The sequence below is a fragment of the Pleurodeles waltl genome, chromosome 9 (genome assembly GCF_031143425.1).
Source record: "Pleurodeles waltl isolate 20211129_DDA chromosome 9, aPleWal1.hap1.20221129, whole genome shotgun sequence".
NCBI lineage: Eukaryota > Metazoa > Chordata > Amphibia > Caudata > Salamandridae > Pleurodeles > Pleurodeles waltl.
Window position 1 is genome coordinate 1,027,680,788 of NC_090448.1, and position 24,978 is coordinate 1,027,705,765.

Here is a 24,978-nt window from a genome sequence, read left to right on the forward strand (position 1 = left end):
CAGAGCATAAACTGGTAACTTTTAGAAAGACTTCTAAAACTCTTTCTAGGTGCAAGTTAAAGTAAATCCAGCAGTGGCAAGTTAATGGATTTATTATAATGTATGATTTGATACTAATCATGCCATATTTAGCTCATTTCTATGGACAATAAGACTTTATTATTTTAAAATAAAGTCTTCCCATGTTCGCCTATTGAGCCCATTGAATACAATTGGGAAAAAAACAAAGTTAGCTATTTTCCCCTCACCAGGGCTTATTCATCTTTCATAAATTCTCTGCTGTTAGTTACACTGCACCCAACCCTGGGGGCACGTAGAGCACACCTTAGGGGTGACTTGTATTTAAATATAAGGTAGCTTAGGACTTTAGAAGTATTTTTAATTCCAAAGCCAAATTTGGGGTTAACTTTTACTAAAAAGCAGCCAGCAAGGCAAGTCTGCATTTAAAATGACACTGGGTACCACAGCAGTGCACTTATGGGTGCACTACTTATGCTGGGGTCCATAAACCTACATACCCTACCATATACTAGGGAATTATAGGTAGGTTCATACAGCCAATTATAATTAGCCTAATTTTCATATTCCATTTTACATAGATCACTGGCCCTGGAACTGGTTAGCAGCACAGCCAAGAGTCAGTAACCACCAGTATCTGTCCAAAATGTTTGGGGTGACAAGGGCAAAAAGGAGAGCTTTCCCACAATCATTGTAAGTTTTGTTTAATATTATTCATAAAAAACTGTACATGGCAGGGGCACGAGTTATAGTTACCTTAGGGTGAGAGTTATAGACACTTGAAAAAACAGTTGGATTTCTTTGTTTTTTTATGTGTAAAACGTGAGCCTTACTGGTACGTCCACCAAAGGTTACAGGGATGTAATTGTGAGGCTCACATTTCAACATGTATATATATATATATATATATACATAGATACTCAAGAGATAAAAATAAGAGCATAAGAAATGTGATACTTATTGGATGTAAGTTTTTTTTTAAATTAAGCTGTTGATCATCATGTTAAATATGCAATTACAATATATTTATTTGCGCATACCATTCCACTCACCACAATGGAGTATATAATATGAATATGGGGATAATATTTTAAACACCTGGAGGTGTGCTGAATACGAAATACAATATGAAGTTCTGGACATATATGCAGCCAGCCACTTGAGGGCTCATATATGCAAATGCATTCACAAATATGTTTTTTTTATACATTAAGATATGAAATGTTGTATTCAGTGCTAGTCCAAGGATATTATAGAGATGTGGGGAATAGGTGGCAGTGATTGGTAATCATATTTCATGAGATTGATAAGAACGTGTGTGACAAAATGCTCAAATGATTACTGGTGCAACATTGAAAGGTGGAGCTCCCCATAGACAGGGAGATCGGGCATTGCCCTGTGGACTGGGACTGTAGCAGAGAGAAGGGACTGCACTTTTTAAAACTTGGTGGATGTGAGGTGGAGGATTGTCTGGAGAAAGGTGTGTAGCCGAAATGCGTCAACATCCTATTGTAGTGAACCACTTTTGTGCAATAAACTGCTGGATTGATCATGTGGCATCCTACTGTTTGGGAATACATGGTCCTCCAACATTATCAGAGAGTGCTAGTGTGTAGCTGTATATGACGTAATTAAATCATTGGCATGGTGAGATTTTATTATAAGGCACAGAGGCTCCTATTATGCTATCTTCTCTTGCTTTTAATTCAACAGCAGCCAAGATACACCCACAACTCTCAGCATTGCTAGCTGGAGAACTACAGAACATGTCATAAAGAAAAAAGCCAATCAGCACACGATATGGGTATAAACGTCTTGACTAAGAGCCTCAAGTCTTCTTTTTTCTTGCTGCTCGCAGTCTAGATAACTACCACTTTTCTTCATATACATTATTACAATTTATTTACAGTGTTTAATGCTTTTAATAGTTATTATTAAGATAGTTGTGTATGGTTATTGCGGGTATTTTATTATGCGTTTGGTTTAAACCGCTTCTGCTTGTCTGAACGCAACGTTCTATAATGAGTGTTGTTGTCTCGTAGCGCGCGCTTCCCCAACCGTTGTTTCCAAGGGTGACACTCTTACCGGCCTCTGTGTGTTGCATCCTGTGGAGGCAGCTACCGGCTCCTTTCCTGTTTCCTGCGCTTATAGCTAAGCTTTATTTTTTCTTATCCTGGTCAGGTAGTGCCTTGCCTCCGTCTGCTTCGGAGTGCAAATTCACTCCTCCTTTTCTCAGTTGCAACTAACACTCCCTGCTTTTGGGCGGTTACAGGAAAGTTAACCCTTCCAATTCCGGTGGGTTATTCTTTCCATTTTCAATTTGTTAACTCTTTGGTGCCCGCATCCTTTTCAACATTTTTTTTTCAATAATTACATTTTTATAATCAAATAAACACGGAAATTTTTCTGAAGAAGAAGCACAATTATTTAAAGAGAATTTGGATTCCTTCATTACGGACTCTGTACAAAAAGCTGTGTCAAACTCTATGGCAGATTTTTCCAAATCTTTTGAGGCCTCCGTAAAAAAAAATACTAACATTGGATACCTCTGGAACTGATTCTAAAGAAAACAAGAAAAGATTGTCAGATAATTTTTGTACAAATATTGACTCTCCTTCAAAGTTTTCTGTCTCTGAGCCTGGTACATCCACTAATCTTAGTTTTCCTCTACATATCACAAGGTTGGGAGACACAGATGATGACTTGAATGATTCTGACAAGGATAAGGATGATCCAGACATAATGATCTGGTTAGGACCTGTGGAGAAGAGGTGTAGAAATGTATTTTTCTGAATTGGGAGAGTCCTCGAAGGCTTCTAATACTAATGAATCTATTTTAGACTTTTCAGGTCAACTGATGTTTGATCCGGCGAAAAAGGTGGAAGAGCCTTCTTTTGAAAATTGACCCGAAACTAAGCAACTTAGCTTCTAAAGAGATGGGTCAGGATGCTAACAGATTGCTTTTTGGCGACTCCTTTATTAAGGAGCTGAGCAAATTTGTGGCCACTTTTGCATCCATTGACAAGGCAAGACTTCATTGCAAAAAATATTTCACTCTTGTGTTTTTGGCAGGGCCAGCAAAGGTAGGAGCCGCTTTGCTGGCCAAGTTGGCCACAGAGGTGTGGTCAATCAGACCAGTGGCTCCTTTGGATCTCAGCAAGATTTCAAGACACAATTCTATCCACAGAGGGATCGTTTATTCAGACAACGTGAATACAGAGCCAGAGGATTCCAAAATTGAGGTAAGAGATCCGTGTTCTGGCCCGTTGTTAGTCCGGGGCAGACAAGTTTGTTTCTACCGAATTGGCAAAAGATAACTGCAGATCAGTGGGTGCTACAAATGGGTGCTATCTTACATCTCAGGGACTCGTTCGAGAAAGATTGGATGGTTTGTTTAGATCTCCAGGATGAGTATCTTTCTATTCCAATCCACCAGTCTTTCAGAAAGTTCCTTCAATTCCAATGGAAGGACCAGTTCTACCATTTCAAAAGCCTTCCCTTCGGCCTCTCTTCAGCTCTATAGTGCTTTTCCAAGGTTCTGAAGCCAGTTGTAACGCATAAGAGAGCTCAGGGTGTCAGACTTCTGGCTTATCTGGAAGATTTCCCAATCTTGCCCCAGGACAGAGCTGTCCTGACAGAACAGTTAACAAGTTTTATTTCCCTCTTGCAGAGTCTGGGGTTTCTCATTAACAAAGAAAAATCGGATCTCAACCCTTCTTGTCAGATGGAATTTCTAGGATTCCTTATTGATTCTGACAAATCAATTCTCCAGCTTCTGGCAAAGAACATTTCTCATATAAGGAACGAGATTCTCCATGTCTGGAACAAGTCAGTGCTTCCGCTCAAGTGTTTAGAGTGCATATTAGGTCTTCTAGCCTCTTCCATTCAGGCTATTTTTCCTGGTCCTCTCCATTACCGAGCTCTTCAGCGTCTAAAAATCCATCATCTTCGCAAAGGTTGCGGTTACGAAGACCTTGTCTCCTTAGATCAGGAATCACGCATCGAACTCCAGTGGTGGCTGGATCATCTGGAGGCCTGGAACGGAATGTTATGTTGAAGATACCACTGTTGCTGGGAGACGATCGGACGATCGGAATCCCGATGACATAACCCCATAAGAATATAACACGGAAGAGCAATTTTCTCTACAGCACCAGAACTTGTATTAGAGTCCACTGCAAGTCGGACTGGTTGGGGCGCAAGATGTAGTCAGTTCTTGACTGGAGGGGTATGGTTAAAAGAGGAGGTATCGTTGCATATAAACTGTTTAGAGATTCTTGCAGGTTCCTTTGCGATCCGAACGTTTGCTAAAGACAAGGTAAGTTGTACTATACTCCTATGAATGGACAACCTATCAGCGGTTCGGTACATAAATCATTTAGGAGGCACAAGATCCAAACCATTAGCCGAATTAGCAAAGAGCCTTTTGCCTCCAGAATCAGATTTCCCTTTAAGCAGAATACCTTCTGCCTCCAGAATCAGATTTCCCTTTAAGCAGAATACCTTCTGGGAAACATGAACATGATAGGAGACTGGTGCTCCAGGTATCTGTGGGACTCCAGCGACTAGCATCTTCATCCTTCGATCTTTAAAAATCTTTCTTCCAGATTCAGTCCCTTCTCTGTTGACCATTTTGCCTCCTGTTTGAACACCTAACTCCCTCTCTTTTGAAGTTGGCGACCGGACCTGCAAGCTTTAGCTACCAACGCATTTCTACAAGATTGGTCCAACCAGACAAATTATGCCTTTCCTCCTTTCATTATGATATCCAGAGTTCTGGATCAGATCAGACGCCAAGCTACAAAGATCTTGATAATCACCCCATTCTCTCAAGGTCAACCTTAGTTCACGTCAGCTCTGGAATTGTCAATAGACTTTCCAGTCCTTCTCCCACAATTTCCTTCCCTTCTTCTGTACCCTCTAGGTGTGCCTCACAATCTAATCATCGACCAATCGCTATGGCTAGCAGCATGGATGGTTTTGAGTCTTCCTGGAGAACCCCAGGAATTTTGCAGGAAGCTGCAAGCTTCAAACGACAAGCCTGGGCACCTGGAACAACCAAGGCTTACAAGTCAGCCTGGTGAGTGTGGTATAATTGGTATATGGACAGGGGTGCCAATCTCTTTTCAGCGGATGTAATTGTGATCATACATTTTTTGGCTTCCTTAGCCTCTCGGGGCAGAGCGTACAGAAGGGTTAATATGTATAGTTCAGCAATTTCTGCCAAACATGCTAGCGTCAACGATAAACCGGTTAGAGAACATCCACTAATATGCCGTTTTTTGAAGGGTGTATGATTTTCTAAACCTCCTCTACCTAAGTATAGTTCTATGTGGGATGTTAATGTTATTTTACAGTTTTTTCTAAAAGAACCAGCTAATTCCCTCTTGTCTCTGAAATGTCTTTCTGCTAAATTGACTATGCTCCTGTGCCTAGTATCTTTAAAACACATTTCAGATGTTAGAGCTCTAGATGTCTCCTCTGTACAGTATACTGCTGCAGGTGTTTTCTTCCACGTTCGAAAAAGAACAAAAACAAATTTAATGTCTGTATTTTATCCGTATTTCCCGGATCATCCAAATCTGTGTGTGGGAAGCTTTTCGAGAGAATATATTTCTAGAACAAAAGATTTGAGAAAGTCAACAGAACCTCAACTCCTAATCTCTTTTAAAACCCAGCATAATCTTGTTTCTTCTACCACTCTAGCCCATTGGGTAAAATGGATTATGAATTTGGCAGGGATTGATATTTCTGTTTTTGGGGCACCTTCTACCAGAGCCGCTATGGCAGCCAAAGACTTATGGGCAGGATGGAGTTTAGCTGACATTCTCAAATCGGCTGATTGGTCAAATGTTCGAACTTTTAGAACTTTTTATTGTAAACCAGTGTATCATGTAGCCAGTTCGTTAGTTTCTATGCTTTGAACTAGCACAATAGGAGCCTCTGTGCCTTGTGATAAAATTTAGATTTTTCTTGGCTTTCAGAGAAAGAAAGTCTTGATTTTATTAAAGACACAGAGGCGAGTATTATCCCTCCACTTTTCATTAACCCTCCCTTTGTTTATCAGGTACAACGGTTACTCCTAACCAGATGTCTTAAGAAGGAAATCCATCCTCGCCTCTGTCCTCCTCCTGGTTCGGTTGCGACTGCTCACAAGTTGTCGTTCATGGATCGGCACAAGGATATTGTTCCCGTAAAGACTTTCAAAGTTATTAATCGCTTGGAAAGCTTTTTTACGATTTTATTCGCTTTTTCCATTTTGATGCTTATTTTTCCTTTATTCCGAGTTTATTAACTGCTCTCACAAGAAAAGAGAACTTGTTGCTCTCAGTCAAGATGTTTATACTCATATTGTGTGCTTAATGGCTGTTTCCTTTATGACATGTTTTGTAGTTTTCCAGCTAGCAATGCTGGGAGTTGTAGTTGTATCTCGGCTGCTGTTGAATTAAAAGCAAGAGAAGATAGCATAATACTTGCCTTTGTGTCTTTAATAAAATCAAGACTTTCTTTCACTGAAAGCTAAGAAAATCTCCATTGTATCCCATGCGCGCAACAGCCAGTACGCTAAGGATAGCGCATGTATGAAGAATTGGGAGAATGGTGTTTGGTAAACAAAACATGCAGCACTCCAGCTGAGTTGGGAAATGGTCACCACAACTGCTGAGTGCATGGTGGTTGGTAAGTGTTAACCTTCCTGGTGGGGAGTGTGGGGGGTGCCCACAGCAAGAGTAGCGCTTGCCACCTGGGACACTCAACAGGCATGCGTCTACTTTCAGACTTTGGCATTCGGCCCAATCCTCTTGCATTTCAAAGATTAAGCGAGAGTGAATGACCGGGGAGCGGCACAGCTTTGGTAGTTCTCTTTACCATAGGGGACTAAAACATCATAAATACATACAAACTTTGATAACAGGACGCAATAGTCAGTGGATAAAAGGAGTGCTTCATTATATGGCTTCACAATTTAAAGTGACATTAACAATTTTATAAATACAGGATTGATGTACATTCACATTGAATAAAAAATAAGTCACTTACAATTTTAAAACAAACAGCAGCAACACTGCATTTAAATACAAACCTGGGAAGTCAATACTGTGCTGAATTGTACCTCTGTCATGGCAGATCGACGTGGTCTGAGGGAGAAAGCAGCAGTTGATGTTTTTGATATAAACACCAGTAAACAAGACATGAAGAAAAAAGTTACTAAAGCAGTCCCAAGGACAGTGTTGATAACTATAAAGGATTTATAATTTTGGAACTTAAGAAAGGATGGGAGATTACATCATTAACTATATGTTTAATACCACGGGGTGTACAGATCCTGATATTACCCACATTTGGTGTTATGGATCCTGATTTATTGGAGGAGTGGAAATCACATACAGGTGAGTGCTCATTACAGCTTGTGGGACACTAGTCTCGCGTGAACAACATCACATGGAACATCATACTAAGGTCATTGAATAGTTAAAGCAGGAACTTGAACTAGTGCCTAATAAAGAAGAAATGAAAGCGATTCTAATGGAAATGCAAGAATGAATATCTATACATGAGGAGGTGACAAGTGCGCGTAAAGTGCCTAAATTTAACAGAGATAAGGGCAGGATACACACATTTCCCCAAACATATGATACTTTAAGGTCCAAAGAAAGGTTGAACACTGTGGTGGAACCAAATGTACCAACTACTGATACTGACGTCAGCTCAGATCCAGCATCCTCAGCAGATTAAGCTCCATGCCATAAATTGCATTTTCAAGGACAGATTAAATTATTGCAAATGGCCAGCCACAAATATCCAGAGGAAGAGGTCGAGGATGCGGTGGCACAAGACAATGAGGGGGAGGAGAAAAAGAAAAGGATAGCAAGGAACAACTGGATCTTCAGAATTCAAAAAAGATTCTGAGTCTGATATCAGGGTTGTGAACATTTCAGGAGTCACACTAACTAGGAATCAATAGAGAATCCTGAATCTAGGTCTCAGTTTCCGCTCCACTAAGACTCTGGATTTTGTTAAGATTCAAATTGAAGGATATACATTTGTGAGAAAATTCAGGTTTTGTAAATATTATGCTATTAAACACCCAAATTACATGGAGATGCAGGGAGCAAGTGACATTAGATTCTCTGGCTTCTCCATAGACGATTTTCCTGAGTTGTTGAACATTCACGAATTGGACACAGTGGGGACACAAAATGTACCACCTCAGAGGGAAGAGGAAGATGCCATTGCTGGGCAACTCGATCTTATGGGTTTTGTCACAGATACATCTCCTGATAGTCATGTGAAACCCTCCAGAAAATTCAATCCTCAATTTGCCAGTAGTAATCTAGTGTTTATCTTTCATGAACTGGGAGATAACAATAAACTATGAATGGAACTAGAACCAAGAGTAGAGGGAATTTCACTACCAAGGATTGGATTGAAATTAATGGACTTAGAAATAAAGAGTCTATTATCATAAAGCCTTCTGATAAGGGTGGGAACATTGTCATTATGGACACTGTACAATATATTAAAGAAGCCAAGAAGCAATTGCAAAAATAAGATAATTATGAGAAGCTAAAATGGAATCCAATCAAAATCCATCCATAAAGCATGAGTTCGGTATACAGGCCTGCAAATATTTCTTGAGAGACAGCTCCATCGAACTTACACAGCTTACAGGGATTCTCATGTCCATGTTATCTTTTGTCTGACGCATAACATCTCCCTGTTTAACAACCAATATTACCTCCAGAAACAAGGATTAGTTATGGAGGCTTCATTTGTACTAACCTATACCAACCTTTATATGGGATGGTGTGAAAGAAGGTTGCATGGTCAGACAAGTATAACCATTATATAGAAAAAGTGGTGTTATGAGTGCACTTCATTGACGATGTATTTCTTATAAGGGACGGAGAAGAGAGACAATTACAAGGTATGTGCAACAACTGAATGAAAATGATTTAAATATTCAGCTTACAGTGACCTGGAGTAAAAGCAAGATTGAACTTTTGGATGTCCTACTAGAAATAAAAGAAGGAGTGTTAGAAACCTGTATTTTTTGTAAATCCACAGCCTGCATTTCAATTTTAAATGGTAATAGTGAATATCCAAAAGCTCTTAGGTGGAGCATTCCCTTCTGTCAATTTCTGAGGGTGGGGAGGATCTGTTTCAATGACTTGGTATTTGAAAAATAAATCTTTATGATGATGAACAGGTTCATGGAGAGAGGGCATTCGCAGAAGGTTTTACTTGATGCCTTTGAGTTAAAATAAAAAAAGAGAAGACCTAGTTCATGGTAAAATAACCCCCCCCCCCCCGGGACCAGCAGGTGGTGGAAACAGCAACCATTAGATTTTTCTTGGATAACCTTTTGGAGGACGAGATCACTAGGAGACATTTTAACTAAAAGTCTATTTCTGCCAAATGATAAATCAACATGGCTGACAAAAATGAGTCTGGGTAGATTGTATACTATTACAGAAAGAATTACATGTGAAAATGATTTTGTGGTGTACCTCCTCCAATGTGAATGCCAGAAAAAATATGTAGGGAGAACTATTCACAAACTTAAGTGTTATAACCATGTATAATGTATGTGTATATATATATATATATATATATATATATATATATATATATATATATATATATATATATATATAAATATATATATTTATTTAAACCTGTAGTATAGTTCTTCTTCTTGTGTATCAAAATGTTAAAGACATTTATTTGGCATAGGTATTTATTGTGTACATGTATAGTGCAATATATTTATTAATGGTACATTCCAGGTGGCTCCTAAGAATGTTGGGCATTGGAACACCCGGGAGCTCGCCTTAGAATGTTGGTGAGGCATAGTTGACAGCTGGAGTGGTGAGATGGTGTATGAAGAGTTTCCCCGAATAAACTGCTGAATTTCTTGAGCTGCGCTTGACTCATTCATTATTCTTCGATGCAAATTCATGGATTACAACACCTTTTATGGCGACGAGGATGGGATGCTGTGCAGGGGGCAGTGAAACTCCTTACCTGTGTTGCAGATTGGCCAGTCCGACTTCCTGCCCTCAACAGGATTTCTGTGGAGGCGTCCATCGAGTGCACGGCTGCGAATGAGACGGATGTCCTGAAGCATGGTATTCCAAGTCCCCTCCGAGGGGAATGTGTAACCAGCACTGAAGTTTGGGGGCAGTGTTCTTTTACAAGGCACAGTCGGGGAGGGAGGGTAACTCTGGGTAGGCGTAGTCCTACTCCCCTTCCTGCCTTTAATTCCGGTGCCTAGCTCTAGCGTCACGCTACTAGTGCGTGTCATATGATATTTTTTGTGGTGAGGAAGGGAAGTGCGACCCTCAGGCAGGTTTGAGGGTCGCTCCTCATCAAGGACCAGTATTGACGCAGAGCCCGGCGTCACGGATCCAGGCAGTTACCACACAGTCTTCTCAGCGGTGTGTGGCAAGAGCTAGCGCACGTCCCCTGATCATACTTAGACTGTAGGTGACGCGCAGCTCCATTGGAAGATGTATTTTGTGTTTTTAGTTCCTGTTAGACTGCTGGGGATTCTATCGTCGTCACAGAAGGAAAAAAAAAAACAACAACATTATTTTCGTTCTGTTTTAACTATCAGCCAGCCATAATAAGTGATGGCTGGGGTGGATAAGTGGGCACATTAAGGCATTTTGGAGTACTGTGTTACTGGATGCACTTACAGTCATCATGTTTTAAAAACTGTTAGTGACTGTTAACATCAGTTATTCCTTCAGGTAACGCATCCTTCCTTCATGTGTCATAGGAGGTAACAGAAGATTTTTTGATATAATGCCACACCTTGGTTCTTGGTTCTTGAATGATGAAAATCAATAGAGGGATGTGGGGTATAGCTTTCTAGGATAGTTTGAATATCTCTTAAACCAATGTCTAGTTTTAATTATATGTAACTTGTGAATGCATCACACAAGATACTTTCTAGGTAACGTCGTTGGGAAGATATACATATTGTGAGTGTCGAAATATACACTTGTGATTCCCTGGGGTTGAACTGCCGTTAGCATGTTATACCATGGCGGCAGCTAGCATGTCACAGCCCCCTCCATTCTTGAATGAAATTGGTGAACCTAAATAATTTTGCCCACTCCCTCCAAGGTAAAGTACCTTGGAGGGAGTGGGAAAAATTATTTAAATCATATCTGATAGCTATTGGAGGGGAAACATTCTCAGCTTTGAGAAAACAGCATATTCTGTTGCACAATATGGGAATTCGTGGGCGAAAAGTGTATGAAAGTTTAACGGACCCTGACGACGAAGAGGAGGATGAGGGGGATGGTTTAGATGACTATGAAAAAATGGTCAGAAAGTAAGAAAACCATTTTGGACGGAAAGTCAATGTAGTCCTTGAGAGACATACATTTTTCAGTACGACACAAGGGAAGGATGAAAAAGTGTCCAGTTGTATTGCGTGTTTGAGGGGCCTGGCCAACATTTGTGAATTTGGAAGCCTTGAAGACTCCTTAATCCGTGATCAGCTAGTAAGATGTACCAGTAATCTAAAAGTGCAGGAAAAATTGTTGGTTCACAATCTGATCCTGAGGGAGGCTGTAAACATAGCAAAGAGTATAGAACACACAGCAGAGTGCATGAAGCTAATTAAACATACCTCTGGGGATGAAGAGGTAAAGGAGGCTAAGGTATTTTCTAAACAGGGGGACAGGGAACTAAGTCAGGAAGAAGACTGTGAGATTCATGAAGTTTCTCTCAAGAAAAATACCACAAGTAACATAGATGGGGGTAAGAGTAAGTGCTTTAGGTGCGGTAACAGCAGACATCTGGCCAATAATCCCATGTGTCTGGCTCGCAACTGCGTGTGTCGAAAATGCGGTGCCAGAGGGCATTATGCGTGGGTGTGCAAGAATGAGAGGGGTGAATGTAATGAAAGAAAAACTGTACATAAAATTGAAGATACCCAAGATATAAAGAATACGTTTGTGCTGCAATTGAAGGATGAGATTAGACAGGGGGATAACTTATACCCTACGTGTGATATTGAGCTGGATGGTATGTGTATAAGGGTATTTGCTGACTCTTGTTCTCCGTTTACATTTATGGATTACAGCGTATTTGAAAAGAACTTAAAAAATAAGGGGTATAAATTGCAACCTGCAGTCATCTCTCCTTTTGGTTACAACAATGATCCTATACCTTTGAAAGGCATGTTAAGTCTTCAAATAACCTTTAAGGATCGCCATACTAAAGGTAATGTGTATTTTAGGAACAAGGGTTCCAATCTGTTAGGTTAGAAACATTAAAGGGAATTAGGAATCAAACTAGACCCTAACAAAGAAGAACCAGTACTACAGGTGGGTGAATCTAGATGTGGGGTGAGTATATGTGAAGAATTCCCAGATTTATTTGAAGACAGATTGAGGTTGTTGAGGGACTACCAACATAAAATAAAGGTAAAGGAGAATGCTACATCGGTATTCCATAAGGTCAGACCCATTCCGTACCTAATGCAGGAACCCTTGAAACAAGAGTTGAACAAGTTGGAAGAACTAGGGGTCATAGAACCCATTGAAAGCTCATTATGGTTGGCCCCCTTTGTAGTTACCAATAAACCGGGTGGAATGGGGTATCCGTTTATGTGTTGACCTGAGGTATCTCAATGACAGCATATGGGTGGATAGATTTACTCTACCCAGGATAAATGAAATGTTGAGCACCATGGGCCCAGCTAAATACTTCAGTGTGATATACTTGTCCTCAGCATACCATCAAGTAGAGCTTCATCCTTCCTCTCATTCTCGCACCTCTTTCATCACCCCATATGGAGCGTTCAGAGTTTGCAGAATGCCTTTCAGCTTAGCTTCTGCGGCAACCGTGTTTCAGTGTATCATGCAAAGTATATTGCAAGGAATAGACCGGATAATGTGTTTTCAGGACGACGTTCTAATATATGCTGTTACTGAGAACGAGCATGACACTACCTTGCGGAAGGTGTTTAAGGCGTTGGAACATGCTGGCATGACTATTCGTAGAGACAAATGCCAAATTGGGATGGAGTCAGTTGAATATTTAGGACATGAAATAACAAAGGATGGTGTAGAACCAAAATGTGATCTGGTTGTGGCTGTGAAAGAGGCTCCAGCACCCACCAATAAGCAGGAACTCATATCCTTTCTAGGGTTAGGTGAGTACATGGCAAAGTTTGTGCATAACTTTGTCGAGGTTACAGCTCCAATGAGAACATTGCTAAAGAAAAATGTCCCATTTTAATGGAATATGGATTGCCATGAGGCTTTTGTCAAGGTGAAGGAGGCTATTGTCAATTCTCCAAATATGGGTAACTTTGATTCCAAGAGGAAAACTTTGGTTAATACTGATGCCAGTGAGAAGGGTTTTGGAGCTACCCTTTCCCAAGTCATAGAAGGGCAGGAAAGGATCATGGCATTCACATCCAGGTCTCTCAGTGCTGCAGAGGTGAATTATTCCACCATAGAGAGAGAAACGCTGGCGTGTTATTGGGCCATCAACCATTTTAAGTTCTTCTTATGGGGTCTACCCTTTACTATCAGAACAGATCACAAACCCCTCACCTGTGTGTTAACCACCAAGGGAAGAGAACATGCCACCCCGTGTATTGCTAAGTGGAATCTAGGTTTGGAAGGTTATAATTTTGGGGTGGAGTACGTTCCTGGCAAAAGAAATATAGCAGATTACTTTTTATCCATATCACCAAGGGAGGGAGAGAAGGAGGAGGAGAGTAACGCTCTTGAACCAGTGCTGCATGTAGAGCTGGCTGGCCTTACCAGGGATGAATGGGTAGAGGAAACCAGAAATGACCAAGTTTTAAGATTTCTTAAGGAAAAAATTGTCAAAGGCTGGCCAGAGAGATCTAGGTCTCTGGAAGAAGAAATCAAAGGGTTTTGGAAGTGAGGTCGGAACTCCACATATCTGAGGATGTAGTGATGAGGGGTGAAAGAATCATACCTCCATGTGAATTGTGGAACAAACTAGTTGGTCTAGCTCATGAAGGGCATCTAGGAAGGAACCTTACCAAGAGTAGACTCCGAGCATCATACTGGTTTCCCATCATGGATGGATTGATGGAGGATGCAGTGAAAGATTGCGTTATTTGTGCACTGAGCAACAAGACTAACGTTACAAGAAGGGCTCCTTTGTCCCCTATTTCTGTCCCACTTAAACCGTGGGATAAGTTGGGATTAGACATTTTGGGACCCAAATCTCAATTTGGTGTCAAGGGCAGATTCATATTTGTGTTGGTGGTCTACCACTCACACTGGATGATGTTCAAAATAGTGAATCAGGTGACTACCCAAGATGTAATAGACTTTCTAACGGAGGCATTCATGAGGGAAGGTATTCCCAGCACCTTAGTGACCGACAATGGTGTGCAGTTTACCTCAGAAGCCAAGAGAGAGTTTTTGAGGAAGTGTAGTGTACACCATTTTAGATCTGCATTATACAACCCCCGAGCGAATGGCCTAGTCGAGAGAGCTAACAGGATGATTAAGCATCTGCAGATGGCATCAGCATCCTAGGTGAAATAGCTTTTAAACAGATGTTGTGGTCATATCATACCACGCCAAACTTAGTTACAGGAATTTCCCCATTCTTCTCACTTAAAGGAAGGCATCCGGGTACCAAGCTTAATCCTAACTGGCTTAAGGGGGGGGCACCACATTCTGTGCAGTGGGAGGAAACTGCAGCAAATGTCAGGCAACATCAAGAGAAATACAGAAGGTGGTACGGTGACCGTTTGTGTACCAAAAAGAGACTATGGAGGGTTGGGCAATGGGTTAAAGTTAAGCTTCCCGAACCCACCAGAAGAGATGGTAGCAAGTTTTCCCAACCAAAGAGAATCATTAAGGTGCAAAAGAATGTAACACTGGAGGGTGAATTTCGTGAGCTGCGCTTGACTCATTCAATATTCTTCGACGCAAATTAATGGATTACAACATTAAGGTTTGATTCCTGCAACACCTAAAAGTTATAAAAATTCATGATTTACCATATCGAATGGCTAAACAATTTTGTGATGTCCACAATGGCTACTGCGGTAGTCTAGAGTTTTCTGGCATCAAACATGTTAAGTTGGACCCAAGGTGAGGAGTCCGAGAATCAGAATTGAGGAGAACAGAGTCCAAGATGATACTCTCATTGGGAACTTAAAGACCATGGGGGCACAACCTTGATGCAGAGATACACGTTTATAGATAGATAAGGTAACAGGATGCCTAAGTTAAGGGAGTGGGTTGCGATAATCAACATGGGTATTCATCTCAGTGTGCCCCATCTTATATATAATACACTGTGGGGATTTTGAAAAACTTGAGTTACATCCTCAGTACGTCCTTGTCCAACTTGTCATACCTTAGTTTACAATATGCTGTCACTATAGGTGTGCACCTTAGCCATATGACTGTAAGATATTGAGAAGACCTTAGGTACATCTGTTTAGGGCTCACATAGTTGGTTGCCTTATAGTCTGCAATATGCTGCTTAGATATTTGTCTGGAAATGCCATGACTGGAATTGGGAGGGCATGTGATCTGGCCATGATATGGAACGTTTTGATTCAGCAGTATGCTGCTATTTGATTAGCACTTTAGTTAGATGAGATTGTTATTTGCACATGAAGGTAAGATGTGTGATTTTTTTAAGATTGTCTCACTCGCACCCATCTTAACATATGCCTGTCAGTGGTTAGATACAAGGGTTGTACAGCACAGGTGTAGCAAGTAGACAAGAGGTTTGGTATGGGAGCTTCCTAGCTTTTGGTCGATCTTGATATAAAACGTAAAAATGCAGGGATACGATTGGTGAATAAATGGATGATTGCAGCTGGGGGAGAGATTTTTCTGCTATTACATACATTGCACTAAGATAATGTTACCTCATACCTAGAGAGGGAGTCTCCATGCACCTGTTTTGTTAACATGACTTAAGAATAAGGTGAAATCTAGATGACATGATGGAGTTTCATTCGGGGTGCACCTTGTATGTAGCTATTAGCAGCTTATGAGATAATGATGAAGTGGTTTACACTGCACTTCTCACTTTATGTACCACACATTAGCTGTCATTCTATAATATAATGTGTGTTTATTGTTTTTAGGGTTAGCAGTTGATGTTTTAATTTGGATAATTATGAATCTTTATATAACAAGATTGGTGCATTTAGTGCTACCCGAGAAATGATGATGAAATTATTTGCACTGCACTTGTCTTTTTAGGTATTATAAAATTGCAATGTCTCTAGGAGATAGCAGGGGATGATCCAATGTGTGTAATAACATAGCCATGACGATGAAATGGCTTGCATTGCACTTGTCACTTTATGTATTATTAAATTGCAATGTCTCTAGGAGACAACATGTGACGATGTAATTTGCATAACAATATGAGCACATAATACCTCAGATGCGTAGATGGGGACATACATAATAGAACATTGCTATGTATTGCTTATTTTGATTATTACACATGGATGAGAGAAAAAGAAGAGGATAAGACACGAGGAGATGTGATACATCGTTGATCATCATGTAAACATGCAATTGCATTATATTTATTTGCAAATAGCATTCCATTCACTGCCGTGGTGTATGTAATAGGAATATGGGGATACTATTTAAATACATGGAGGTGTGCTAAATATGAAATACAGTATGAAGTTCTGGACATATATGCAGCCAGCCACTTCAGGGCTCTTATATGGAAATGTATTCACAAACGTGTTTTTTTTTCTATAATAACATAATGGAATGCTGTATTCAGTGCTGGTCTAAGGATATTTTAGAGATGTGGAAAATAGGTGGCAGAGATTGGTAATCATATTTCATAAGATTGCTGGGAACATGTGTGAAAAATGTTCAAATGAATACAGGTGCAACACTTGAAGATGGCGCTTTCCATAGATAGGGAGATCAGGCATTGTCCTGTGGGACGGGAAGTGTAAACAGAGAGAAGAGACTGCACGTCTAAAACTTGGTGGATGTTAGGTGGAGGATTGTCTGGAGAAAGCATGTAGCTGAAACATGTCAACATCCTGTTGTGGTGAAGCACTTTTGATCAATAAACTGCTGGATTGATCCTGTGGCGTCCTGTCGTTTGGGAATACATGGTGCTCATTATGAGAGACTGCAAGTGTGTGGATGTATACTATGTAAGGAAGCATCGGCATGGTGAGATTTGTATATATATATATATATATATATATATATATATACTCCAAAACAGATGAAGCAATATCAATCCAAACGACTGCACTAATCCCTCGGCCGTCTCATACGGACAAAAGAAATGTTCGTAAGTGAAGTTTCACCAATTTTATTCCATTCGATTATTTCACAGTTTCCTGCACAAAATCTTGCAATGTCAACGCGTTTCGGCAAACGCCTTCTACAGGACAAACTTAGCCATAAAAAAGACGGCAATTTATATACATAATTAAAATACCATCATTTGTTTCCATGCTATACTAGTGCAGACTAATGGTGCGGCCATCTTTTAACATGCAAATGCTGTTAATTGCTTTTAAACGTTTTTTAAATAATACTGCATATACAAGACAGGACATTGTCTTAACATTAAAAAGCACTTGTTGTTATTCACAATTTCGACAAAATGTGGCGACTGATCATTATAAACGCCTTCATTGATGGTAAAAAATGCCAGCAAAAAACAGGATCACAAAATCTAAAGTGGCAATCAACTCCAATTCATTTAGATTGCAATCCAACTTGATAATCAAAGCCCCCAACACAGCAACTATCTTCATTAACTAAATGCCATTATATATTAAATATATTAAATATATCAAAAGTATCAAAAATATTAAAAATATTAAAAATACCAAAAACATCAAAGATTATTATTGTTATTATATTTTATTATATTTTATATCCTAATGTTTAAAACATTTCCAATACTCTTGATATTTTTAATACGTCATAACAATCGATGTTAAATAAATGTATTTTAAATATACATAAAAATAATTCCTAAATATTGTTATTGCACTATTTTGAACATTTACAAATAATATCAACTATAAATACTGGCATTAAAAACCTAATAAGAATGTTAAGTTATTAATAATTATCCACATATTGCCTAAAAATATAATTATCAATGAAAAAGTTTTTCGACATTCATCATCAGTTAAATCACTAATATAAAAAATGTAAACAATCACTATCCATTTTTCAAAATATACTGGAAAACTCCTAATAATGTCAAATATTATAGATGTTACATTGATTCATCAATTCATATGATAAATTTTGCTGAGAATTTGAACCTAATGTGGACATATTGTATCCGTTGGATCACAAGTAGAGACCTCAACATTCATAATGTCTAATTGTTCTAACAAGAGAAAAATGAAAAGTGATATCAAAATGAGACAAACTATGTTAATGTTCCTTCGGTCATAAAACGTTAATGTATATATATACACACACACACACACACACACATACATATAAATATATACATACATATATATACGCACACACACACATATATATATATATATATATATATATATATATATATGTATATATATACATATATATATTCCTCCCCCATGGATTTCATATATGCAGACATGAAGCAGGTGCCCCTGTCAGATACCACTTCCTTGGGGAAGCCACTTGGGTAAAAATCCCTTCTAGGGCCCTAGCTGCTACAAGTACAGTTACTGTTCTCAGAGGGGTGGTCTGGGTATCTGGTGCGTAGTCCATCAAAACCAGGATAAGTCTGATTCCTAAAGTACGGTTGTGATCCAAGGGTCCAACAATATTGATGCCCAGCATTTTTAAAGGGGGTACTAACTGCACCAGGGGTGCCTTGAGCTTTTTCCCTGTTTTTCCCCTGGCAGGTGGGCTATGAACTGCAGAATGTGTCTGAGGCAGTCTTCCTCCAGGGTCAATAGAAGTGTGTGACAATCCTTGCAAGGGTCCTGTCCTGTCTTAGATGTCCTACCAGGCATATATCATGAGCCAGTACCAATAGGAAGACCCTTTAGTGCTGGGGGACCAGCAACACGTGTTGCCCCAAGCTCATTGCGCCCTGGCTTACTCTATAGGATGTCACTCTCCCAATAAATTAGGTGATCCTTAGAGGTGTCACCAGCCGCCTGAGCCTCAGTGTCACCTCAAGCCCTCTATGGTTGGGCACTCTTTCTATGCCTTACAGAACTCCTCCCTGGTGGGCCCATCCTTAGCTTGCCATCCAGCAAGCTCAGGCAGGACTCCCAGGACAGCAAGTCCTCCCTGGCAGGCAATGGGGCAACTTTCTCAGGTGCCTCATCAACCTGGACTTAGGAGGGTCAGGGACTGATTTCCCACATCTCTAGGTTTGACCTGAGCTCCACTTCCTTCCATATAGTGTGCTCTAGGTTAGTTGCCTAACCAACAATCTCACAGCTACATTAAGACAACCTGAGACTCCCTCAATTCAAGGGGGCCAGAGCCTCTTGGTACCGAGTCTCGTGTAAGCTCTTTCTACAACTTGGTGAAATGTGTTGAATAGCACCTTCTCTCAGGACATCAGATGACATATACCAGTATTCACTGGCTTCGGTGTCCCTCAGAACCTCCATCCTCTGTCCATTGATGGTAGTCCACTGCCTATACTTAGAAGTATTAGAAGACACATCGGCTTTGAGCACCACCTCCTTGTCATCCAGGGACAGTAGGTCAACCGCTGATGTACCCCCTATTATAACTGGGGCCAACTTCACCCCAAGCAACCCTTGAGTCTGCCCACTAGTGGTGGGCTGTGTCCTCATGAGGTACTTTTGATCCCCCTTAGAGTGCTTGTACCTGTACCATTCTTGGCCCTTGCGGCCAAACATTGCAGTGTTCTTATCTGTAAACAAATGTTTCCTCTGGTCAGATTGGGACTGTGCACCTTTCCCCTGTAAACTATTTTGGGTATATTGACAGAACTCCTTTTATTTTTACCTAGTAGGAACTCTGACCACCCTTTTGGGAGTCCCCCTCAGATGCCTTTTTGGACACGCTAGTGCTGCCCTAGAGGTCTGCCTCCTTAGCAAGCTTCCTGGAGTCAGAGAGCTTACTATAAACCAGGTTTTGGCACAGCTCTATAAATCAGATACTGAGCATGTGTTCTCTCAAAATTAGACTGCACATCCCAATAAAATCATTCTCCTTGCTGCCCCTCACCCAACCAATCAGTGCCTTGCTGGTGTAGTCCAGGAAATCAACCCAAGACTGGCTTGAAAGTTTTTGGCTGTCCCTGCACCTCATGTAATAGTTCTCAGGGCACAGCTAAAACTTGGAGAGCGGAATGGCTTTTATGGGATTATATCTCATCTACCCTCCTTCTTCTAATGTAAGGAGCGTATCCCCACTGGGAGCATGTGTTTCCACAGGCTGGCTTCCCAGACCTCCTCTGTGATCACATTCTCCTATCCTACCCTAATCCATTCCCACCACCTCAGGTTTGTCATCCTTTCTCTCCTCTGGGGTGAACTACATCGCTTGACCTCCTCATCAGCACAAAGGGATACCTGGAAGTCCACTTTCTTGGCCTCCCTTTCCACGCTTAGCTCCCTCTTTTTGTGTAGCTTCTGCAGCTCAGCCATGCTGGAGTCATCAATCTTGATCAACTCCATCTCCATTGTAGCAAAAAAAGGTAGCGAAAACAAATTTGGAAACATGAGAAAAATATCAAATCAAAAACTAAAGAGGATTTTAAAGGAGGCCAAAACTAGGGTCAAAATATTTAACTGGGATTTTAGTGTTAGAATAATCACTGTATAGTACTTTACAAAGACAAGTACTGAATCCCATAACTGAGCACCAATTAGAGACATTGGGTTGTTGGTTAGGCAGAGTGAAATGCTACTCAAGCAACAGCCACAAACCTTGACAGGGTGAACCATAAAAAGTAACCAAATTAACTTGCGCTTAACTAGGGGTGGGCAGAGTGGGCTATGCAGAACTCTGCAAAGTAGCAAAAGAAATCCACCATACTATGCAGAGTTCTGCGGGCAGAGTTCCCCGTCATGCCACGTGGTTCACATGGGCACAGCCATCTTGTTTTTTACTCTGTTTATGGTGCTGGCCTTGTATTTTTGTATCCCTCATTAATCTTTTCAATCCTCCACCCTTCTGATTAATCTACACCTCCATTTTATTTCTGAATTAGTGTGTTTTACTTTTTTGTCATATGGCAGAGCAGGGCGGCACCAATGAACAGGAAGGTGGCAGGGCCAGGCCCCCCCAGGCAGTTAGCAACAGCTGCCTACTTTGTGGGAGGCAGTGCCACCAAGCGGTTCAGCCTCGGATCTTCTTTAGTGACGAGGAGGTCGCAGCACTTTTTTTGATTTTTTACATGCAACGCTACCACTCCTCCATGTTGATAGCAGGCAGAGGGCCTGGTAGCAATTGTCCCCTGTGGGAGCATTGGCTGCATTGGGCTAGGGTGCTCCAGTGTGTTTGATGCACCACCCAGGTCCAGCCCACCACCCAGCAGCTGACACACTACTGGATGGATATCATTGACTGCAAGCAGGACCTGCTCAATCTGCTTAGCATTGAGATTCCGGGGCTAGGTGAGTATTAATTATGCTATTTGTTGTGTTTGTGTTCTACAATGCAAAAAATGTTTCCAAATAGCTTGCTGCTCACACTCAGGGGAGAATTATGTTTAGTTTACTTTAAGAATATAATTATGTGATTCAGGCCCATATTTATACTTTTTGACGCTAAACTGCGCTAACGCAGTTTAGCGTCAAAAAATTTAGCGCCGTCTAACGCCATTCTGAAGCGCCATGCGGGCGCCGTATTTATGGAATGGCGTTAGCCGGCGCAAGCAGACCGGCACTGCCTGGTTTGCGTGGAAAAAAAACACGTAGACCAGGCAGCGCCGGCGTTGGGAAAAAATGACGTTAGGGCGTCTTAAAATGGGGCAAGTCAGGTTGAGCCAAAAAAATCGCCTCAACCCGATTTGCGACATTTTTTTACGACGCCCAGACGCCATTTCATGACTCCTGTCTTAGTAAAGACAGGAGTCATGCCCCCTTGCCCAATGGCCATGCCCAGGGGACTTGTGTCCCCTGGGCATGGTCATTGGGCATAGTGGCATGTAGGGGGGCACAAATAAGGCCCCCCTATGCCACCCAAAAAAAAGTAAACAAATATAAAAAAAAATACTTACCTGAACTTACCTGAATGTCCCTGGGATGGGTCCCTCCGTCCTTGGGTGTCCTCCAGGGGTGGGCAAGGGTGGCAGGGGGGGTCCCTGGGGGCAGGGGAGGGCACTGTGGGCTCATTTTGAGCCCACTTGTCCCTTAACGCCATCCCTGACCCAGGCGTTAAAAAGCGGCCACGCCCACTCCCGGGCGTCATTTTTGCCCGGGAGTATAAATACCACGTAAAGGCCTGTGAGTCATTTTTTAAGACGGGAACGCCTCCCTTGCATCTCATTAACGCAAGGAAGGGGTTCACGCTAAAAAATGACGCACACTCCGGGCACTTTGGCGCCCGAAGCGTCTAACGCCATAGTATAAATATGGCGTTAGTTGGCGTTGGTTTTGCGTCGAATTTGTGTCGAAAAAAACGACGCAAATTTGGCGCAACCAGAGTATAAATATGGCCCTCAGTTTGAGCTAGGCAGCAGCTTGGTGCTACCTAATCGTACTCGGCAGCGCTCACTTTGGCTGATTATTCAAGAAGACATTGCAATGCATACTTCTCTGTCCTATGGTAACCATAGTGAATTAGTGATATCAGTGATTTAGCATTCTCTGTGACCTTCTTTATCTAGCTAGTACAGTGCCATTTCACAGTGATGTGTAGGACTAGTATATATCTATGCATTGCAAAAAGTTAGAGCGTGTTGGTCCATCTAGGGGGTTGAGAAATGAGAATAGAGTCAAAGGTCAATCAATGCAATGAATTAGTTCCAAATGTAGTTTTGTTGAGGAAATTTGGAATAGGGATTTTAGGAGTATAGCCAACTCAACAATAGTCGATCATACTAGTACTGTAGGCAGTCAGATTTAGATAAGTTCAATGTTACTGTGTTTGGAGTATCCCTCCAATGCAAAGATCTTAAGTACACTGACATTGGCATTAAACTGGGTGTCTCTACAGTGAAAAGACAGTAAGCACACTGACTCTCCCTCACATGTATACACCCCTCTCATGAGACCTACTCCAGGTCACCACCCCCTCTGCATAGTTCCTCCTGCACCAGGACTTCCTAAGCGCAGTTCTAGGGCTGCGCACACTAGGAATCCTCCTCTCACAGCCCTCACATGGGTGCACATCCATGCGCACACATGATCACATGTAACCTGCATGGGGCCTCCTGCCTTGCTGCGCCACCGCAGCCTTTCCTTAGCACGCAACACCAGTGGTAAACACGTGCAGTCCATTTTACCATGTGTTTATTGTGCGGGAGTCACCTCATAGGAGGCTTCCTCACAGTAAACAGTCAAAAACCAGGTGGTCAAAAATCAAAAAATCAGGGCAGTCCTGATGGTCAGAACCGTCCTCTAACACACGCCGCGCCCAGCTGATTCCTACGGGGAAGACGCAGCCACCATACGTGGGTAGTCTTCACCTGGTCAGCGATAACAAGTGACGAGGAGTTCTGACCAAACACCCTCCTCGCCAACTGTCCGCGACCTCTAACACTTGATGCTGGTCATCGGCCACTAGGACCACCTCCTTGGCCCAACCATGAGGTCACCTTACATGGTCAGGGCAACACTAGGCCTACCCTTGCCCGGGGTCACGCAACACTACGCCCCTCACTCCGTTGGACAAGGGTACATTGCCTCAGCACTGCGGCCTCCACCTTGAGTAGGTGTAGAGCCTACTCCACGGGCCACTGGCTGGTCCCCCTTCTGGAGTCCACCCAGTGCCCTCCTTCCTTGGGATCTCTGCATCCTGAAAAAATGCAGACTCATCGGACCCTCTCCCTCAGCATGCAGCTGGGGTCTTTGCTGCCACCACCCTTTCGGGACGACTGCCTTCCCTCGTGGAAGAACAGCCCACTCTGAACTTCTTGGTACGTCTCCCTCACAGAGAAGCACCACTGGCCCGGGTCTGGCTCCCAGAAAAGTCACCAGTCCGTCCTTACTACCGCACGGGTAGCGTTGGAGGAGGAGCACTGTAGGTACCTCGTCAGGCAACCCCCAGGTCTCTCCTCCCCTCTTGGTAGCTCCGCATTGGAACCCACCCGAGAACCTAGGCCCTACCCTTGTTCTCCTCCATGAGAACAGGGCCTATGCCCCCGCCGTCTCCAAGGAATGAGCTCTACCCCCTAGAGCACCCTTGGAGGACCCGTGAGCCCTAGGTCAGCTTCACCCAGGCCCACTTCCTTGGGCCCTCCCACGTCTCCCAGCCTCAAGTCAGGAGACCTCCCAGGAACCCTCCAGATTCCTGGCTCGCTAGCGCCACCCTGCACGGGAGCACAGGGTCCCTTCACTTAAGATAGGCCCCACCTGGCTCCAGGTGACAGCTAACAGTACCACGGCAGGCGGACCCGCCCGTGGCACCCGGCTGAGGGGACACCCTCCCCAGCCCTTGCCACCTTACGGGACCCCAGGACGCACCCTGGGGCTGGGACACCAACGGTGTACCACGCAGGGGTCCGCTAAGTAAAGGCCTCTGCCGCCCGTCACTCATCGACAGCTCAGACGCCCCCTAACAGACGTGGCTCCCTGCCCCCTTCCCTTGTCCCGGGGCCTGACCCCACAGGACCTACCTGACTGGTCAGGCAGTTGAGCATCACCCCAACCACCACCTCAGGTTTCAACCCGCCTTACTCCAGGATGACATCATTCCGTTTCCTTGGGCAGTCTCCTACCCTACCCTGACACCTCAGGGTCCACTGCTGACTCCCCCTGACTCTTCAGGGTTAGTCACCTAGCCCACCTAGGGAACCTAGGGGCTAACACCGCACTTC